At 46.1% G+C, this 5230-nt stretch overlaps 1 long non-coding RNA gene across 1 annotated transcript; it reads right to left on the bottom strand.

Moving 5' to 3' along the window:
* Positions 1 to 4185: 4185 nt before the first annotated feature.
* Positions 4186 to 4969, bottom strand: LOC131878732 (uncharacterized). Its single transcript, XR_009373065.1, has 2 exons — positions 4748 to 4969; positions 4186 to 4679 (listed from the first exon to the last, which is right to left on the bottom strand). It is a non-coding gene; the product is annotated as an uncharacterized LOC131878732 (long non-coding RNA).
* Between the last annotated feature and the right edge of the window lie 261 nt (positions 4970 to 5230).

Genomic DNA, 5230 nt, shown 5'->3' with positions numbered 1-5230 from the left:
TACCACTAAGTTGAACCACATGATGTCGTCGAACTTTCGAATAATACTGCACACTTAAGTGTACACGGTATGTGGAAATAGTAGTGGCATAGTAGCAGTAGTGGTGAGTAGGAGTGATCCAACAACAGCTCCTCTAACACCTCTCTCTCTTTCTCTTTCTCTCCCAATGGTGTGGTAAGTAGTGAATTCTAAATCACGCACTGAGATGGATGATGATGCGTGGTGGAAGGATGGATGGAAGGAAGGATGGATGGATGGGTGGATGGATGGATGGATGGTTGAAGGGCGGAAGTGTCACATGAGTCGTTGTACTTATGTCATCCCCACTATACCTCAATCCTCGACTTGATGTCGTTGGAAGTCGAACAAGTCTGGTTGGTGAAGTTGGTTGGTTTTTCAATGATCCAAACCCATCATGGTCTTTCCCCTACAATTTCTTCCACAGGAACAACTAGCTTGTGCTTGTCCGCCTGCATTGAATGGAGGGAGGCTGGAGAGCTGGAAAGAAGAAGGGGATCAAATGAAAAAATCTGCTACCACTACAGAAAGAGTGTTGGGATGAAATTAAATGGAGAAGAACAAACCCCTTTAATCGGGTACTTTGCCATCACCATCACCACCCCATTGGGACACAGACCCCAATCCGGTCCAATTCAGTCAGTTAAGCAGATCCCTGTGGTTTCTCCTGCGACAAGAAAGGAAGATCGAGAGCACCCTCACTCAAAGACAAATCTGCTTATGACAAAATCCGAAGCAAAATCATACCCACGGAAATATAATCCCGCCATGGACGTTTGATGACGTGACAGATTTTCGGAGCTTCTTTCTCAAATCTCAATACGCTCGCTTGCCGATTACAACCCAGCCTCGCCAGGGAAATCAGCAGCAATACGGCAAACTAGTGGCCAACACGAGCAGTGCTCTCCATTTCTCGATCCGCCCAAAGCAACAAAGAAACCAGGTACTTATAAAGTGCTGCTTCTTCTTGGTACAGTACGGATTGCCCCTGCCCCACCTCCTGCACCTCATGCCTGCTCAGTGAGCTTAAGAATCGAGCATCAATGTTGATACTGTTGGTATTCCTACACGATTTGGACCAATACTCTCCATGCAACGGGGTCCAACGAGATGTGTGGATCTTGCACCATTGCATTGTACACTTGAGGTAAAGAAGCAGTAGTTCGCGGCAGTCGTCGGTAGAGACTCTTTTGACTATCATTCTCTTTCTCTTCATCTCTATCTCCTTGGACCAGCTGTTTTCATTCACACTGAACTCTAATCCGAGGGTCTGGATGTAAGTCCAGATTTTTCCTCTTTTTCCACCGCCCAACAACCATCAAGACCAGCTACAGCCTAATGCATAATCCCGACTCTAATAAGTACCCACTGGCACTCGGTCTACCCAAAAACGAGAACAGTTCGCAAAAGAGGACGAATGAGAACGGCTTGACCTTGAACCACGCATTCATTTCGTGGGCACAACGATCAAGCTTTCCAAGTCTCGCTCGTTTCTTGATGAGGTTCGGTCCAATAATCGTTGTCTAATCGAGGTTCAACTCATGAGGATCTCTAATGGTAGTCAATGTACACCATTGCTTGAGCTCCTCATATACGGCACCACGACATATTCTATAAACACGGGTAATGTAGTGGGTGCTCTGAGAATTGACAGAGTAATTGGATTAGTTCAGCCCCGGTAGATTCTTCCTCAATCCTCGCACAATCGGCATGCTTGCACGATAGTCCTCTCCGGTGGTGGTGTTAGAAGTAGTAATAGATTATGAGCTGAGGGGTGTCGTAAAAGACACTTGTAGGAACTGGCTAAATGGCATAAAGATCATTTAGATAAGTGTGGGGAACAATTTACTCCCGAGCTCCTTTCTTCTAGCACGCAATAGCACGGCAAATCCACTCGCTACATAAGTACGAGCAACTGCTCTTCCGAGTTCTACCACGTTTACCCTACTTCCTCAATTTGGTGCGAGTATGCGCATGTACACTATGTTCTATTATGTGAAGGGCTAGTAAGGAGATCTCCTCACAAGGGCCATTGCGAACTCACCAAACCAGAACGACCTTATGGATTGTGATTCTTGGAAAGAACGATTAATTAATGCGGTGTTGTTTTGCGGTGTGAAAAATCCGGAAGTTCAATGGTTGACTGCTGATGTGCCATGGATTAACAACCGACCATGGCGTTGGGAACTCAAACTAGTTATGAATCTGCGGAATCATTTTTCAAAGCCGCCCAAATGTGATTCGGGCTGACGCCTACTGCACTCAAATGCCAAGTCAGAGAAGAGTCAGAGAGTGGGAGAAGGGAGAGAGAAAGAAAGAAAGAGAATCCTTTCCGGATGAACTCCTCCTTCTCCTTCGTCACATACATAAAAAATGTAGCATTCCAGCCTTTGGCGCCAGCGATAATTTGTTTTAGCTTATTTGAAAGTGTCAACAAGGCATCATATTTCGTTTTCTCTCGTTTGGACTGGAATTCTGTTTTTTCCTCCTCCTCCTCCTCCTCCTTCTCGTCTTCTCCTTCTCGTTGTCCCCTTCCTTCCTCTCTTCTTTCTTCTTTCCACCACTACACAAGAGGGTACCCTACATCCAGTATACATACAGTACAGTGCACAGTGGGCATGAACGTAGTTTTTCTAATACTTCTTCTCCTCGTCTACCACCACACTACGTACATAGAGGGATGCTCGATCCTCTTTTGTCGGGTGGTGGGTGGTTGTATCTTTGTAGCAATGGACTAGGCATTCGCCGTTCGGTGTTGCCCAGATCCGAATTCTAAAGAATCTCAGCTCGCACGGACGGACAGCTCATCCGTACTGTAGTATAGTATACATATATATACATATATAGTATATATGAGTCTATGTGCGTGTGTGTAGAGTTTCAGGATGTACATGCATAGTAAAGGTTCGGAGTCGGAAGGGCAGAAAAGGCTGAGATCGGCAGCTCCAAGGAGCAGCTCAAAATGAAGCACTCACTCACTGTCTTCCCAGTTCTTTCTCTCTCTCTCTCTTTCTCTCTTTCTCTATGTCTCCCACACATGAACGGAGAATGTAGGGGGACCCTCAATTTACCCGGACAAGCCTGTTACAATCGTGAAAAGAAGGGAGAAAGGTTCGCTGGGGAGATGAAGAAAAGAGCCCAGGGAACGAGAACGCCGGGGACGATGACGTCGACAAAGACGACAACGGCCAAGAAAGGACCAAGAAGAGATGGAGAAGAAGAAAGAGGAGGAGGAGGAGAAGGAGGAGGGAGGGGGGAGACCCCAGACATTCACTCTCTCTCTCTCTCCCACATACACATACACACACACACATCATACATCCCTCAACCATGATTCATCTCAATTCTATTCTATTCATCACTTGGAGGAGAGGGAATAAGCAAGGAGGGAGAGAGGAAAACTTGGAAGATGGGAACAACTTCAAGTATAAAACGCTGAAGGTGTGGAAAAGAACGTGGTCCATATAACCTCGAAGGAACACCAATGGAAGACTTGGGGCCCACTAAAAATCGCTGCTAGGGACAAACAATTTGGAAATTTTGAACCAAACATTCCAGACCCATGAAAAGTGAAATGGCCAGGTCTGCTAGCTTGCTGGCATGTTCTAGCCGGTCTGAGTCGAGCAAAGGGATTCCTTTCACAGTAGGAGGATGGGCGTCACCAACATGAAGATTATGTTCCTGTTCTAATACGCGTTTTTCTCGCTCATTCGTGTACATTGGCACTCACATTTCCACTTCATAGTTCGTCAGTTATCAACAACAACAATATACTTTGTACATAATAAGGCAAGAAAGCTTTGGTGTTGGCCCTGAAGTTGTTCAATTGTTTCGAGTGCAAACATTCCAGAGCCGCACGTTTTTCTTCGCTTCCAATCAAAGAGAAGCCCACGAAATAACTTTTACCACAAGAGATCATAAAATGTGACAGGCCATTCTGACCTTTGGCATTGCAATAATTATGCTGCTTCCTATATCAGGCTTCATTTCCGAGAGGGCTATTTTAGACTTGAACAAGCCCTTTGAGGCTTGAGATAATGGTTAGTGAGCAACGAGTCTGGTCAATGGTGATCCCATTTGTATGTCAGTGCATAGTTGTCAGTGTCTGCGTGCGTGCGTGCGTGTGTGTGTGTGTGTCTTGACACAAAGAAAGATCATTCATGTGGGAAAGTGTTTAAATTTTCATTAAATCTTTCAAAAAGGTAAAAAAGCTCAATTAGGGCCCATTGACAAGAGGGCTATTGTTTTACAAAAATCCTTTTAGGGAATCCTCTTCGCCGTCCCCTTGGTAGACATCGTCTTCATCTTGGGTACTGCTTTAGCGGTGTTAGTGTTGGTGGTTGTTGTTGGTGCTGTTACTGCCGCTATTGGGTCTGGTGGTTCCTTAAAAGGCACCAAGAGGGTTCTTCTTCGTCTTCATCATCCACTTCTACTAATTCTTTTGAAGAAGCATTCTTCCTTTTCAAAAGGAAAGTTATGTTGCCATAGCGAAGGCATTCATTAGCCTTGCCACAAAATCAATTCAAATGTAGAGCTCTTAACAAGTTAAGTGGTAAGTGGTCGTGGTGGGTATCGTTATTATCATTATTAGTGGGGGTAATCATAAGACGGCCACAGTGGACTCGCTACCCGATGGAGTGGCCTTCAAGGCAAATTATTGGCTGGAGCGAGAACATGCATTATGAGCAACAGTTTTTTTTGTGAAGTGCCTTCTGTCTTTTTCTCTCACCATCCGGGGGAAAAAAATGAGTTGGCGCCTTGTGCGTGGTGATCTCGTCGCTATAGCCCTCAAGACGGTCAAGACGGTGGCTGGCAAAACTTCGCTTTCCTCGGGATAAGAAGTAAGAAGCAAGAGGCAAAAGGCCTCAAACCCTCAGTCAGCCCGGTTCAAGTTCTTCCACAAATGGCGACCGCCTCGTTGTCCCTGGAGGCTCTCTCAAGAAATCAAGCCCCTACTAAGGATTGCCCCTAAAGCAGCTCCTTCTGCTGATTTGGCTGTCTTTCGTTCATGTGTGGATGTGGGTCTGCAGCAGCTTCTCAGTTCTCACTCGCTCTAAAAGCTCGAGCCACTGCCGACGAAGAAGAGGAAGGAACGGACGGACGGACGGACGGACGGACGCGGAGACGGGCCAACAAAGGGAGAGAGAGGGCAGAAGGCATAAGGAGTGGAGAAGAAGCCAAAGGAGGCGAAGGAGGGATGAAGAGCCAGAGA

Source organism: Tigriopus californicus, chromosome 4 (assembly GCF_007210705.1).
Source record: "Tigriopus californicus strain San Diego chromosome 4, Tcal_SD_v2.1, whole genome shotgun sequence".
Classification (NCBI taxonomy): Eukaryota; Metazoa; Arthropoda; class Copepoda; order Harpacticoida; family Harpacticidae; genus Tigriopus; species Tigriopus californicus.
This window is presented reverse-complemented; position numbering and strand designations above follow the sequence as displayed.